Source organism: Phalacrocorax carbo, chromosome 10, assembly GCF_963921805.1.
Source record: "Phalacrocorax carbo chromosome 10, bPhaCar2.1, whole genome shotgun sequence".
NCBI lineage: Eukaryota > Metazoa > Chordata > Aves > Suliformes > Phalacrocoracidae > Phalacrocorax > Phalacrocorax carbo.
Window position 1 is genome coordinate 4,358,038 of NC_087522.1, and position 16,475 is coordinate 4,374,512.

At 43.8% G+C, this 16,475-nt stretch overlaps 1 long non-coding RNA gene across 2 annotated transcripts in view; it reads left to right on the forward strand.

Annotated features, from left to right (window-relative positions):
* Positions 1 to 3,698: 3,698 nt before the first annotated feature.
* LOC135315110 (uncharacterized) overlaps positions 3,699 to 16,475 on the forward strand; it is a 35,668-nt gene continuing 22,891 nt past the window's right edge. Inside the window, exons 1-2 of one of the 2 annotated variants that reach the window (XR_010374554.1) lie at positions 3,699 to 3,913; positions 4,040 to 4,172. This is a non-coding gene — a long non-coding RNA (uncharacterized LOC135315110). The remainder of the gene's footprint in view (positions 3,914 to 4,039; positions 4,173 to 16,475) is intronic. The other variant, XR_010374553.1, reaches the window with a different exon arrangement.

A 16,475-nucleotide genomic window follows, 5' to 3' on the forward strand; every position in this document is an offset into this window, starting at 1 on the left:
AACTGGTTTTCATCAGTAATATTCTAGAATTATCAAGAACATCGCCTTAAGATCAGATTAAGTCACTGATGGTCTAAATAACAGCAAACCTGGGACTTTTAAGCAGGAGAAGTCGGTTTATCCAAATGTCCTTCTTTTTTGCTACTTAACTGTGCCTGCCTTGCCAGCTCCTGTTCTAACTCTGTGTAACGTGTGTGATGGTCATAACACAGAACGAGAAAGAAGGAAGACTGCTCCCGCTGTGTGCAGCTTGACCAGACTTTTGCTGTGTGATCTTTTTGCCTACTGGCTTTCTAGGAGACGATGGGCTTGATACTGACTGCTTTTTTCCCCTGCTGCCAGAGAAGATCTGTGGTGAAGCAGGTAGGAGCCTGTGTGCTCAGGCCAGCAGGCCCCCAGGCTCAGGCTCTAAATGATCACTTTGAGAGCAAAGTGTAAAGTGTGTGACATATGACAGCATCTGCGCTCTGTTAGCCTGCTTTTCAAAGGTTGTACGCCTAAATGCATTTGTTCCGGTTGTCCAAGCAAGGCTTGGTGAACAGCAGCAGTGTGTTCAGATGACAGCTCTAGCTCCTACAGAAAATGATCACTAGAAAAGAAACGGCAGCAGTGTTTATCACCATTTTCTTAGATTATGGCAGCAAAATTGGATGTTGGTATTGTTAACATTGGCTAGATCAAGGCATTCACTGGGGGTCAGCCCTCCTAGTTCCAGAGTCATTCTCCCCCAACCAACAAAGTCTCATATCCTGCAGACTGTGCCCTGATGTGCTCCCATGGGAGCTGCTTTTGCCTCCCAGTTCATCTGAATGTGCTCTCTGTGCTACTCTACCCTCCTGTTGCAGCACCCCGCTATGTCTAACAGCTTAGGTTTGAGCAGCAACCCTGAACACTATGTTCTGCTGTCTCGCTGTGAACAAAATCAAGTGTTTCCCCATAGAGTAAGCTTTATTAAGATTATGAGTGAAGGCTATTGATGAGAGGAATTATTTGCAAGAGAAGGCCCAGGTCTCGCTTCCTATCCTTGGCTTGAAAAATACCAAATCTGTGTTAGCACAGATCCTTTTCAAGTAGTGCTGGGTGTCTTCTGTTGTTCCAGGTATACTTGAGAAGTATATTATTTGCAGATTTTTGGGTCTGACACATAGATAATTCTTCTGTCTGCAGACTGTTGGACACTTTTTTCTGTCTCCTAGTCTTTTTCTCATGTAGGCCACTTCTTGATATCTCAGGCTTAGTGTTTTAATCAGTTCTATAGCAATTTTTCAATAGGCAGCTCTTGGCAAGCTACATAGTACTCTGGAAGAAAAGAGGAGATTGGTGCAGTGTTGCAGTAGCGTATTATTTTCCTTTCAAAACCTTGCTAAGAAAGAAGGTAGAAATGCTATAATGTCGAGGCACATTTGATAAGCAATGATGTGTTATGCCCTTGTTTTTACCCCAGGGGAAGGAGGAGAGGGAGTAGGAGTTAGGTGGTACCTACTTCATCTAGTTTTGGTCCCTGTCTTCTCTGCTAGGCTGCTGGAGTGTACGGAAATGTCCTGGCGTACCATGCCAGGATGAGGCAGGCTTTTTCCTGAGAGGGGTCTTTGCTGTGCCATTTTGATGCTCTTGAGAAAAGATTTAGCCCTTAACATGCATCCCTTTTGGAAGTAGAAGGATGCTGCTCTTTTCCCCTTTCTGTTTTACTGTTAGTGAAAACACATCTATACTAACCATTAGCCGTTTGGTTATTAGCCAATAACCAGTAGCCAAGGGCAACAAAGTTGGGGAAAGGTATGGAGAACAAGTCTTATGAGGAGCAGCTGAGGGAGCTGGGGGGGTTTAGCCTGGAGAAGAGGAGGCTGACAGGAGACTTTATCACTCTCTGCAACTACCTGAAAGGGGGTTGTAGTGAGGTGGGTGTTGGTCTTTTCTCCCAGGTCACTGGTGATGGGATGAGAGGAAACAGCCTCAAGCTGCATCAGGGGAGGTTTAGGTTGGATATTAGGAAAAATGTCTTCACTGAAAGAGTGGTCAGGCATTGGAACAGGCTGCCCAGAGAGGTGGGGGAGTCACCATCCCTGGAGGTGTTCAAAGAACATGTAGACATGGCACTAGTGGACATGGCTTAGGAGACCTGGGGGTGTTGGGTTGATGGTTGGACTTGATCCTAGAGATCTTTTCCAACCTTAATGGTTCTGTGATTCTATGATTTCAGAACTTATCTCTGTGCATGAAAATACTCATGGAATATGTCTGTTCCCTTTTGTAGGGAACTGCATGAGTCTGCTAGTGTTGAGAACACACCTATGTTTTCCTCATCTCCATCCCACACCCTTTTCTGCTCTAATAAATTCATTTCAGGTGGATTCGAACCTGCAAGCTCTATCTTTGGTGCCTGTTCCTCAGCTGCTGACACAGAGGAAGAGGGTTTAGGCACTTGGATAATCTCTCCAAAAGCAAGCCCTTTGCTTGCTGAGACATGATGCCTGGTGTGTGGTTCATTTAGAGCTGATTCAGCCATCCCATCTGCCTCTCCTCTGCCTCCTCATCGTCCAGTTCAAGCACGGTCTTCCTTTACTTGGCCAGGCTCTGGCTAGTCTCCTGTTCCTGTACCAGAAGCGGTTTGATTTAACAACAGAAATCTTTGCACTAGAAAAACAGACCTGGAACATGTCCGATATCTGTGCATAATGACATCAAAATAAAGAGCATAGTCATGACCCTAAAGAATAGTAGTTAATAGGTATTTTTTAAATTGTGTGTTTGTACCTGTGCACATATTAGAGACAGGCAGTGGCTGCAAAGAAGGGAGAGGGGAGTAATCCTTTGTACAGAATGATGCACATTTTTGGGTGGCTGTCTCAACAGGTGCATGCAAGTCTACAGTGGGCCAGGTATCTGGGATGCCATGGTAGAAATTGAATGTGTGCTTCCTGCAGTATGTGTTTTGGGGAGGCAAAGTGCCCCTGGTGCACAAGGTACAATTGCGTGGTGAAACAGTGAGCTGGAGCAGGGAATACATGCAGCCTCCTCAGTTTGCCTCTTGTGAGTTTACAGTTTGTTCTGTGTCTTTTCCAGCAGCCCCTGCATGCACTGGTTGGTTTTGTGGCCATCTTTTGTGGAAGACCAACTCCTTTAGATGCCTCTTGTTCTTGTGCAGAATTTTCAGTCTCCACATGGTGTTTCTGTTTGGAGTCTAACTCTATTTCCAGTTCCTTCGTCTGAAAAGGAGCAAAAGGATAAATGATTATGGAAGGGATTTGAAGTGTTGATGTGGAATTATGAGGATCAGAAAAAGAAGTAGGAAGATGTCATATACCCCAGGAGTAGGAAGCTGCTCGTGCTCTAGAGTTTTGTTGCAGTTGAAAAATAAATGGCAGGTCATGATGCTGATGACTGTACAACTTGCAAATTCTCCATCATGGGTGTAGATCAGCTGCTGATACCAGTGGTTTGTTACTGCTCTACTCAAGCACCATAAAGATTCTGATCGATCAGTTCTGCACGGGGTGCAAAGTGCTGAAGTTCTCTTGCGCTCCAGTGGGCTGAGAGTGTCCTACGTGTGTCTTTTCTGCCTAGTCTGGATTTCCTTAAATTAGTGCATTCCCTTTAGGACATGTTGGCTGTTAAATGAAAATGTTCCTTTCCAGGTACTGGTGCTGAATGTGGAAGCTCAGGTGCAGGAAAGAGTTTCATAGCTGGTCTGTTGGAGTGATCTTTCTAATATACTTGTACATGTTTTTCTTACCCTGGAGTTTCACCTTGGTGCTTTTTTTTCCACCTTTCCTGGCTAAATGCTCAGCCTATTCTATCTTGACTTACAGGTCTTTTATTGCAGTTTCATAGTTCTTCTTAATCTTTTCCAGGTGCACACAATGATCCTGCTCCTGACACAGATCTTTTGCCACACAGGAAACCTGTGAGGAAGGTATGAAACAGATTGACAGCACAGCTATTTATGCAGACCATTGAAAGCTAGGATATATAGACCCAGTATCCGTATGTTACCTTCTGAGAAATTTTGCTATATCTTTAATTTTTCTGTGTGTCATAGGCTGCCTTTCTAAAGACCGGACCCACCGTTCACTGAAAGGAATGGAAGTAATCCTGGCTGACTTGGACAACTCTAGGTCAGACCATAAACTAGGTGGTGGTATGCTCACTCAGTACCACTGGAGTAGTCGAAGGTATTATCCCTGCCTGTTATTAAGTCAATAGCTTTAGTTCTAATGACACTTCAGGCTTTGATTTCTACCTTTCAATGGAAAGAAGGTGGCTGAGAGTGTGCTGTAGGTGGAAGGTGAAGATACTGTCTGAACAGGCAGTAGCTGAAAGCACAAAGGTGGCAGAAGGCTCAGCCGCACTCTGGGAGGAAGTGCTGTGCATTAAATCCATAGCTAGCTGTGATATTTCTGAAGTGCCAGTTGTCAGCACAGTGCCAAAGGAGCAATCTGCTCAGCCCTGGCAACTTTTCTCCCCTCTGTGCCAATTACGAATGCCATTGACTAGCTAGAGAGGGAAGCCGGCCTACTCTTTGCTGGAGGCCTGATAGGTGTGATGAGTGGAGTTGTGTAATAAGTGAAAGAAAGGATGAATCGAGAGGAAATGGAGGAATTCCTCAGGGTGCCATCTGTGATGTAGATTACCAGGGAGGCAGAGAGGAAGTGGATTTCTTCTTTTGCGGATTAATTTTGCCAGCTGCAATCAGTGAGCTAACATGCATTCCGCTTTTCAGGATCACAAAAAGCAGTGCAAGTGCTGACATGTTTTATTAACAGTGCGCTTTCAAATCAGCACTGGAGAGAAATAATGGAATATATACCTTAAGGTTTCCAGCTACCAATGTAAAGGGTAGAAAGGTGGGGAGGTGACTTACATCAGCCACAGCTTGCTTTGCACTCTCATCAGCCTCTCAGTACTCACTGATGATTTCCTCACGCTCATTAGTAGTGTACTGAAGGTCAGGCTCCAGCTTTCATTTAGTACTAAGCAGACTGATTCTAGAGGCCAGAAAGAAGTCTTAGAGACCCAGAATGTCTTACTTGCTCAGATCTTCTATTTGGCTCTCAGAGATGATTTGTGCATCACAGCTTTCTGTAGAGTTTGTTTTTTCTCTATAAAATTGTGCACTGTTAAGCCAAGTAGGATTCATCCCCGCTGAACATGCATTACAGAACATTAAGACCTGTGTATTTACTTGCATGCTAAATGAGAGCTAAAATGATGATACACCTCTGAGGCAGAAATAGACCCTGATGTTTATGAAGGCCTTGAGTCAGTCTGTTTTCCTGAATTTCTCAGTGTATAGTTTTGAGTTTATATACCAATATTATTTATTTCAAAGTTATGCTGCAGTAGCAGCAGCTGGCTTTAGACCCAGCTGAAACTGTATTTGATTGCATTCCCAACAAACATAGTCTCTGCTCCACAGTTTACAATATGATGTGTCTTTTTATCTCATGGAAAATAGGAGCCTGCCAGCTCATTTAGTGCTTACTGTTTACTGATATGAATCACTAAAGAACTGTGGTTGTTGCTGCTGTAAAAATAATAATAATAATAAAAAACCCCACTCTAAGGAAGGACATCTACAAAGGCTTTAATAGAAAAACTGCATTCTAGCAATACAAGCTGCTCTTCAGCAAAACAACATCAAGTAAATGTGCCATTGTGTTCCAGAATGCTGCACAAGTTCTGTGCTATGCAGGTTTTGTATAACAAATACATTTAAAAACTCAAATTTGCTATGGAGATAGCAGCTCACCTGCTAAAATGGTATCCTTTTACCATCAGTCAATTGGAAAGTAAATGTATTGGTTGCATTTTTTAAACTATTTGAATAAAACCCACATTTACAACTCAGTTTTTATAACTAATGTCCCATAATTGCAGCTGGGAAATGCTTCTTGTGTTATCAGTCCTTTCCAGAAGTTATACTCTTCTTTTTGGAAATGTCAGCATGTGCAGTCTTTATGGAAAAGAACTGCAGACTGTAATGGTGAATGTTAAGGCAGCTTCTTAAATCGACACACAAAATGAAATGGCAGGTATGTTATTTCATACTGCAATCTGTAATGCAAGGATGCTTAAAACTTCACTAGAATGGATTGCGCTGTGGGTTACAGTCTATGGAAGAAACCCCAGCGCCATGGAAACAGCTGGTAAAACTGTAGCTTCAGTGGGGGCAGGACTTTACACTGTCCCTTTTAAGGTGGGTTTTTCAGAAGGACTCAGCACTGTCTTAACTCTTCCACTGAATTTGCTAAAAGTCTTTTCATAGGCTTTGCTAGGAGCAAAGCTGGGCCAAGATGTTGGGTTTTTTTAATCCTACTATAATATCTCTAAAGACTGAGCTCTTTGTGTTCCATAGAGTTATCAGACCTGTCTTATAGACCTCTGTCATATTTATCCATCATTGGCCTAATCCTGCGCTTGTACCCAGAGTTAAGATTTAATGTTAAACCACATACACATAAACTCTCTGACAAGAGAGATGTTGCATAAATAGTTCTACTTTCTCTGTACGTGGACATTGAGTTCATTATGTCTTCTCTGTGACCTCTACCTGCTCCAGGAGTTTGTGAGAGTGCTCGCTGCCCTCCAGGCTGGTCTCTACTTCTTCCAGCTCTGTCTGTAGTGGACTGAGGCAGCATGTACTGCTCCTGCAGCTCCTCCTCGTGCTGGCGAGCATCCTCATCCATTTGGTTCCAAAGGTCCTGAAAGCAGATGAAAAATTAATGTAAATAATGAAGGGAGAGGAATCTGAAAGATGTAGGAGGTCTCTCTGCAAAGCTGCCCTTTAAGGTGATGCCAGATTTAAAAACAAAACAAAACAAAGAAACCAAACCCAAAACCCAAACAAAAAAAATCCCTAAAGACCAAAACCAAACCCCCCAAAAAAACCCCAGCACTGGATCCCAGTGTCACGTATGCCTGTCTTATATCAGTGTAGCCACACTGACTTTAAGATAATTACTTCTGACTGAGATTGATGTAACTGAGGACAAGTTAGGCTTGAGTGTATGTGTGTGGATATATATATACACACACACATGTGTATAGAGAGAAAGAATCTTTGTCGCTACTCTTTAAGTTACTAAAATTGGATTTTTGGCAGCAGTTGTATCACTTTGTTCCAACAAAGAGACCAGCGTTTTACTAATCTACTTACTTAGTTTTAATTTAGAAATGAAGAGCTGAAGGAAGCTCCTTAGTTTTGCATCTCTGTCAGTTTCTAGTCCATCTCTTGGCTGTCCTGTTCAAACAGCAATTGCAACTTCTCTTAAAAACAGAACTGTTTTGTTTTAATTACATAGGAATAGTTCCTTGGGTTTCTAGTTTGACAGAAGCTGATAGTAATTCTTGCCTTGTATAAGATTTGTTGGAACTACTGCAGATTGAAATTGGTATGAGTGGGAGAACCAGGGCTTGTGAATATAAATTCTCAATTTGTTCAGGATGTCTGTCTAAACAAGAGTACATAATCTTCTGCTTTGTTGCTTAAGCTATAAAATATAACCCTTTTCCAACCAGGGACCTGCTTCCACCCTCTCCAGCTTACCTTAACATCCTATTGCAGTTTAGTCGGTGTCCTGACAAGCTCACTGTTGTTGGTGGTGGTGTGATCCAGCTCCATTTCCATGCTGGTCAGGTCAGTGTCGGTCTTCTTGAGCCTGAGAGCTTCAGCACTCCCCTTCACTTCAGCCTCCAGACTCGCCTGCAGAGACTCAGTTGCATGCTGGTGATTATTTCTGCAGAGTCCAGTGAAGCATATGGTGCAGCATTCTGTTATGTTGAGTCTGATCCAGCCTTTGTATCAAAGTATAAAAATACAGTAACTTTTCAAACCTGTTTGAAACTGAGATGCCAGTATTTTGCACCAAGCCATTCACAATTGCCTTCTTTTAAAACATAGGCCTGGGAGGGCTTTCAAGAGGTCATATTAAAGATCCACTGCCTAAAATCTGGATCACGTCCTGCTAAACCGGTCCCTCCAGACAACATGTGACCAGACTGCACTTAGCTTCCAATAACAGAGACTCTACAACCTCCAGACAATCTGGTCAAAGGAGTAATTCCCCTTAATGATTATAAAACTTTTGTAGTTTCTAACTTAAAACCTCCATGCCTTTGCCTGTGGCTTCATGTCATATCATCGCTGTACCCAGTTGTTTCAAATTCTTCCTTCACATGTTGTCCTGTCAATGCCAGCTTTAACCTGAGCCCATTTCAGCTGAATGCAAATCAGTTTACTTTCTTCAGCCTGCAAGGGTGCAACAGATGGAAGAACAAATGCTGGTTTTGGGGTTATACATACAAAATCCATCTGATGGAATGTGGGCAGCAGCCACCGGGCTGGCATGCTGCTCTCACATCTGTAGCTTTGGTACCTCCAGGGAAGACTCTGCTTCCTCCAGTGCCACCTGCAGTTCATCCTTCTCAATCTTCAGTCTCTATCTTTTGCAGCTCGTGAATGCTCATCCCTCCCTCCTCCAGCTGATTGATTAGATCCTTAATTTCCTCTAGGGAAGAAAACGGATATTTCATATGATAGGTTTATTTCAGGACTATGAACTTTACCAAGTGCACCAGGCAGATTCTTTGAATGGAAACGGCATGAAATTATTCCAGTCACTTTATATCAGCTGCCCTTTTCTTTCGTTGCTAAATATTATCCTGGATTTCTGAATGAGCCCTGGTCGCTCTATGTGTTCATGGAGGTGGAAGAATGAAGCCTAGTAAATCAAGAGAAATTTTTTCTAGTTGTTGTCCAGCCTTCCCCTTTCCCCCTTTCAGATGGTTGCTCTTACAAAATGAAAACAGGACGCCACATCATCTCTGTACAGCAGAATGGGGTGCTCTGCCAGCCGATGTAGGCCAGAGCAAAGGGTTGGGGTAGATAGCCCAGAAAACACTGGGTCTGTGCCAGGGAGTCCATCACTGTTTTCTGTTGGCTGAAAGGGCAGCAGATTGTAGCATCTTCTAAATATTTACAGTGTCATCTTCCAGCCTCCTGTAAGAGATAAATTTTTGCAATTTACAGAAGTGTTTTTTTAAAAAAACAAACAACCAACAACCAACAAACCCCAAGAGCCAATGCAGCTGGTCTCCATGTACAGTCAGGGGGGAGAGGTGATGCAAAGAGGGAGACTCTGAGTGGGAGTTTAACTGACTTGCACTGAACTAATTCCTGGAGATGTCCAATCCTCCCAGCTGAGGTTAATGGGAATGTCATCTTCCCAGGGTAAAGCTGGCCATTGTTAATAGTCCCCTAAGTGAATTGCTCAGAATTAGAGAGAATGCTGGTGGCTAGAACTGGGACTGCAGCCTGTCTTATTTAAGCCTGGTGCTGTAACCAATCCATTATTCCCTTATGTGGAGCTCTAGTGGTGATACGCGGCCTAGCCTGGAGTGATGGCCTCCTAGTATAACAGTACAGCCAAGCTGCTGTTGTGATTGTGGTTTGAGGGTTCAGAAAGGACCTTGATCTTGAACATTATCCCCAGAGTCAGTGTCCTGAAAGCAGTATACTGGTGCTGGTTACAGTCTTGGGTGGTCCAATAGGGCTGGTGTGTGGGGGAGAGCAGACTCTGCCCCGAGAGCAGAACCTACCCTGCAACTAGGGGCATCAAATGTGTGTTCCCAGAGAGTGAAAGCACTGCAAGAAGTGAGAAAAGTGGAATTGGTGCTGGAAAATACCACAAGAGATCATTCAGTAGGAATCAAGGGGCTTATGATTTGCAGAATTTTTTAACATCAAACCAGTACTTACCCTGAAGGGTCCTTGTTCTCCTCTCTCATAGATTCCAGGTGCTCCAAGGATTCTTCACAGGTGGTCTTAAGCTCAAAATTTTCAGTTGTGTACATTCCTTCTGGGAACTATCCACTTCCACCTGCAGCTCTTTGCATTTTTTGTTGCCATTCTGCCAGCATCTTATCAAAGGCTCTCTGCTTCTTGTCCAGGGCAGCACAAGCAGCATTGGCCTGGAAAGAGAAAGCCAAGTATTCACCGGACACAAGTTTTCTTTACACTTCACTTCTCTGTGTGTCCTGCCAGCTAGTCGCAGTTAAATTGGCAGCCACTCTAATGACTGCCAGAGTTTCTCTTGGTCACTCTGAATGGATGATTAAAATGTTTACGAGGCTTTCTTTCCTCACCATTAGGAATTTAACAAGATCGCCCAGTTCCCATCAGTGTAATAGTCTTCCTTGCTCCTGCGGTTATAATGATGCTGCTGTGGAGCAAATGTTTTCCACTTCAGATATTCCTTGTGCAGATGTGCTGTTAGTAATTGCCTGGGTTGATTAGTGTGACTCTTTATTTCAAAGACGATTCGGTTACAAACAAGATGTTATTCAAGACTATTTTAGAATCTGTTTAACTGCTTGTCATGAAGGGAAAGAATAAAGGCACATTTTTCTTTCCTAGGAGCTTTTAATCACAAATATTCTACATATCCTTATGATCTGCACATGTGTTCAGATACCATGGTGACAAGCACACCACAGGAACCATAGAATAAAGAACTGCTTCATTAAAGAAAGTGATGGAGAAACAGATTTTTTCAGCCCAGTCATGTAATGCTGTATGTGGGATTTTCAGCTCTTGAGACCTGTTCTAAAGCCAACTGCAGTCATTGGCAGATACCCAAGGACTTCGGTGGATTTGGAGCAGCCTTTGTGTCTATTTTAAGTAACATTTTTATTCAAATGTCCCGCAGTTGCACTACTATTCATGCTCTTACACTAACACTAGCAAGAATAGAAATACTAATTTAATGAAGGAGCGTTTCTTGCTCATGTTTAAACTACATGTTGTTTAGACCTGCTTTGAGTATGGTAGTTAATAACCAGTGGCCAACCCACTGGTACTGCAACACTGGAAAGTTCAAAGGAGGATATCATTATCCTTAAAAAGAAGATGAATACCTTGCCTTGCAGTAAAGGAGGGCTTTTGCTTTAGCTGTGCTCTTGTTTCTGGAAGTCAGCTAATGAGCTTGCCAGAAGCATGCTGTGTGCTCCTAGGCATTAGCTGCAGCTCTCATCTGGGTTTTCTCTTGATGTGATAAATCTTAGCCTTGCTTCTCATGGCCGTACAGATTACTTGACGTTTTATAGAGAGATCTTAAAATAGTAAGAAATAAAGGACTAGTCCAAAGCTGACCTGAGTTAACAGAAAGACTCCCAGGGCTTCTAGTACCAGATCTTCCATCTTGCTGATCAGGCTTGTGCTGGGTGTGCTCTTGAATGGCTGGATTTCTTGCCTTCTCAACATCAACAGTGAGGTCCTCTTACTTTTCTCTGAGTTGGCAAACCAGGCTTGGACTGATTCAGCTGTCTCCTCTGGTTCTTGGAGCCTCACAGCCAACTTAGTCCTGGGGGAAGGAGGGCAGAAATATCTTGGTGCATAGGTAGTTCATGGAGTGAGGAGGGGTAGGAGTCAGCAGCCCTCATCTCGAGCACCATCACTATTTTCACCAGTGCAAAGGTGAAATCCTGGCAGCAATCTCAGAAAAAGGACTGTAAAACCAGTGGCTGGTTCTTCCCCTCCACTGGTAGATATGGCATATTGGGCCGCAGCTCAGCTTTTTATTGCTGGATTGTAACCTGGTGGTGGATGGACACTTCCACCTTCCCTTCAGGTATCTCAAGAACTGGGGTATGTCTAAGAGCAAAGTAGCCTCTCTCCCTCGAGAATACCCCTGGAGCTTCATACAAAGTCATGCAGAGATGCAGTAGCTTATTCTATTTGTCTCAGCTTGCTCAGGCACACAGTGAAACCCTCCAGATGCCTCAACTTTCATTGCCATTATGTGAATGCACCTTTGTTAACTCTGTTAGGAGACTGCTACAAAGATTGGCTCAACTTCTAGCCTGTAATACCAGTTCTCAAGAACCAGGTTCTAAGGGGTTTAATCTGATTTGATGCTTGCTTTATTCTTAGGAAATGCTAGTGGCTTTTGTAGGGCTGCTGGAAAAGCAAAGCCCTTGTTGGAATAAAGAAAGGCTATCCAAATTGAAGCCTTTATCAGAAAGGATCGATGTTGGTTTTCTGTTATCAGTGTACAAGTGTTAGGTCTAAATAGTTCCTGTTTATTATTGCAAGTATTATTTGCTTTCTTTTGGTTGGAGCCCTTTGCTTTCTCTCTGTCTTACCAAATTGAGTCCTAACAGATCACACCTATAAGCTGTGACTCAGCAGCCAAAATAAATAACGAGACTGCCGTAAGTCCCATCCCAGACTCCCTGAAAGCTGAGTGCTCACTTGGTTTCTTCCAGCTCTTCAGTTCTTTCAATGGCATCAGTCTTGTATTTAGTCCTCCAGATTACAATTTCAGTGTTGTGTTTAGAGACCAGGCACTGCAGCTCAGCTTTGCTCTCTTCAGAGGAGGAGAGGAGGAAGAGTCCTCCAACTACTCTTTCATTGGGTCCAAATTGTGCTTGGTGTTGGCCAGGCTCACTACAGCGGTAGGACAGGACTAGAGATAGCACGGCCATTACTACGTGTCTGTCCTGTTGGAAGTACAAATACACTGACCTCGCTCCCCAGAGCTGGAGTGCTGCACTTGAACAACTCAATTCTGGATCAGCTAGAAACATCTCAGTCTTCAAAATATCTTCCTGGTCAGCAGCCAAGTTCCTGTTCTCCATACCTGTTTTTTACTGTACTGCAGTGAATTGAATTGGGCTCATACAACTGAAAACAGAACATAGCTTGTCGTCATCACTGTTTTCTCTCAAAAAGTGTTTCAAAGGAATTATGACAGTAAACCCGTTTGGTGATTCTTCTGGACACAGAGGGAATTATTGCCAGACTTTTGATATACAGGTACGGCACTAGAATTACTCTTCAGAGTGTGCAAAAATTTCCAAGAGAGATGTGTCAGACAGAGACCTGAAATACTGGTATATCTTAAGCCAAACTTGTGCGATCTATGCAAATAAACAGCTGTACCATCCACTACTGAATGGCCAGTGGACGGAGAATCAAGAGGTGTGTGGTCTCTCTTCGCTGCTGACTCATGGACATTCTGTATCTTATTTTCATATCCATACATGGCTCATGTCCCTCACACCACTTCCAAGACCAGCTGGTAACAAGCCCAGAGATTAATTTGGATGAGAAAGTTTTCCTTTGTGAGAGCTAACACAAAAGATTTGTTACTCTGAAGTGGACAGCATGCAAAAGAGCAGGCACTGCATGTCCCGTGACAGCAGCAACTTCTGTAGGCAGCTGGTGGTCCCCAGTACCTTTAACTCTTCATCTGGCTGCCTCTTGAAGTCATCTGCTTGCAAAGTGAGGGAAATCTTTATGTGGACAATCTGGTTATGCCTGCTCTGAGCTTCCTCATGCTCCCGACTCAGCTGGCTGTTTTTGGCTGTGGGAAAAGTGCACAAAGAAACAGGAGAGGAACTAATTCAATCTGACTGGAGAGGACGAGAAGCAAAGGCTGGAAGGACTAGAGGAGACAGGGCAGGGCTGCCAGATTTAGGTGAAATGTAGAGGAAGAGGAGGATCAGAGGGAGGTAACATTGCACAAAGCTGCCAAGGAATTTACCTTGGATCCTGCTGGCATTAATTTCAGCTTGGCTCTTCTCCACCTCAGCCGGCTGGGCATTGGCTTCAGACAGGTAATCTTCCAGCTTGTGAGCACGAGCATCTGAGTTCAGCTGTAAGCGAGAAGTCAGTCATATGCTGCTGAGTAAGGCTTGAAGGGCCGAAATATCCTCCCTCTCTCACAGTTTATTCCAGTTGGTTGTAATTATAAGGGGATGACTGTAATAGCCAGGGGGAGTGCGGAGTGTCCTGATCTTTAGCAAGGCAGATGCCCGCTCCATAAGCCGGGGCGGGCAGTGTTCAGCACCACCTGCAAACAGCTGCCTTCTGGTATCAGCTCACACTGCAGAAAGCTGAACTCTGCCTTGCACTGATGGCTGCACCCGGGGCTGCACTGGTGGCTTGTTCAGGAATTCTCTGCTGGCCTCTCGCCTTGGATTTCTGCAGAGACTCCATGCTTGCACTGAAGTCATCCATCTCTGCTTTTGTGACCCGTTTGTCCATTTCCAGCTTCACTTTCACTCTGGGGATTCTCCACGAGTTCTGCCATCTCAGCTGGGGCAACTGTGTGCTTCCTGCGCAGGATAGAGCCCGTGGCCTCACTCTGCAGGGCTGCCTCCTCCAGCTCAAGGAGAAGCTTCAGCAGCCCAGCTTCCCACTTGCAATTCTGTTAGATCTGAGAAGGGGCCAAGTACGTGTTGTCAGCTGGGATCTGGCAGCCTTGGAGTCTCAGTAAGGCCCTTGGGGATGCTTTATAAGAAAGGCTTCTGGAAGCCTTTTATTTAGCTTTAATAGTCTCTTTATCTGGGACAAATCCCATCATTGGTATTAATCCATTAGAAAGTCAGTGGCTGGTATCTTCGAGAAAGATTAACCATCTCTAGGCCTCCTTGCTAAAGCTCAGAGTAATTCTCTGGACTCCAAGCCATTTATTTTCCTTGCAAAACAATAGAAACACACCTAACAGCCCTGCCTACTTTTTTTTTTTTTGGTGTGCTTTTGAATTAGCAACTTTCTAATGAATCTCTGATCACCTTCCGCCCCAACTCTGTAGGAATAACAAAGCTCACAGTGAATTTCATGGAGCCTTGGTGCTTTACCCCTTCCAAGGCCTGCAGCGTAAGGGGAAGGTCAGGTAAGGTCTGCAGGATCTGGCCCACTTAAGAGCTCAGAGGAGCTGCTGAAGAAGCTTCTCCTTTAGAGAGTCCCATGATGTTTCTCATTCTCTGAGGAAAGACAAGATGCTCAGATGTGGGGAAGGTGTCTGACCTGAGCAATTGTTGCAACACCAGCGACTTCCAGGCGATCTTCCTTGTTTTTCCACCTAGTGGGAAAGAGGGGAAGAAATTCTTATTTCATGCCAAAGAGCCTGTGTATACTTAGAAGCATAACCATTTTGGAAACAGTGGTAGCAGGTGTGAGGCGTAATCAGCGAGGGAACGGGAATTCCCAAATGCTGTACTCTGCTTTAACCGGCAATGCTGCTTTTTGTGTCACTGGGCAAGTTCCTTTACCTCTGTTTTCCCACCTGTGCAAGGTGTCTAACAACACTGACCTATGTCCTTGTACAGTTGAGAATTAATTAGCTAGCATTTCTAAAGTGAATCGAAATGGAAATGTTACTTATTATTGATGCTATCAAATTGTATTAGTCATTAGAATGTGTTCAGAGCATTCTATTAAAATATAACCTTTTTGGGACTAACCTTTTCAGACTTTTCCATTGTTAATGAACCTGATTATATATTTAACACCCACATCCTGCCAATGTACGTAAGATTTTTTTTTAGTAGATCCATCCATCACTACAGAACTCTAAAAGGTGGATGTGGTGATTTGATAGCTGAAGCACAGGACAGAGAAATCCCCATTTTCCCCAACCTGCTACTGTCTTGCTCTGTGGAGGGTTGCCCCATCAGTAAGTGGCTTCTTCAGAGGTTTCTGGGAAAGGAGTAGCATGTGCAATTTGTAACGCTGAGTGTGCACAGGCTAAAACTGGAGTTCGAGATTGTTGTCCATCGCATTAGTCTTTCATGAGGGATTTTGGTTTTTAATTAGTAGTTTAATGTTGTCAGGTCTTTTCAGAGGTGTAACCACTCCCCTGAGGAGTTTTTTCCTCCTTAGATACTGTTACCTTTGTCCTTACAGCATGGTCAGCTTCCAGATATTCTTCCAACTCTTCAATATACGGGCCAGGGGGGGCTCACACAAGCACAGCAGTGTCTATGAGCAAGAAATGTGAGAGAAATTTGTGGAAATATAAACAAGAATCTTAATTTCTTCACTGCCATCTCTATATGTTTGTCAACTCTGCTGGGTTTTTTTTCCTGGGTATACTGAACCAACAAAGCAGGGAAGACCTGGCCAGGTGTCTCAGTAGACAATTTATATTATCTGCAGCATGGTTAACTTCCTCTATCATGTTGGAATTTGGCCTTCAGGAATATAATGAAGCTGATTTGGTTACTTGATGGAAATATAGGCTTGTTCATAGAAATAGCTGCAATCTAGGTTTGCAGGCCATGTTTTTGTTGAAATGGTGAGTTTTTAGTTAAATATTTGGGCACTGAAATACTTTGGATGAAAGAAATATTTTAATTCAGAATGGCAACGCTGTGCATCCCGTGAGCTGTTTTATTTACCTCCTTTCCTTCCGTAGTGAGAGGGTGGGTGCCTTGCAGGAGCCTTTGGCATTAATGTGGAGGAAAAGATCTATCAGCCGTCTATGCTGGCTGCCTGCAAGCAGAAGAGGAGGTCCCTGCAGCAGATCACCTTTCTTCTGGCCAGAGCAGCTTGGCAGGAGATCTGCAGCGAGCATACATTCCCCAGACTTTAAAGAAAGTGGAGTTTAGAGTGAGTAGATAATATCCAAGGCAAGCTGGATCTCAGAGTTGGCTGAAGTATTGTTTCACTGGAAGCTAAAGAGGCAAAT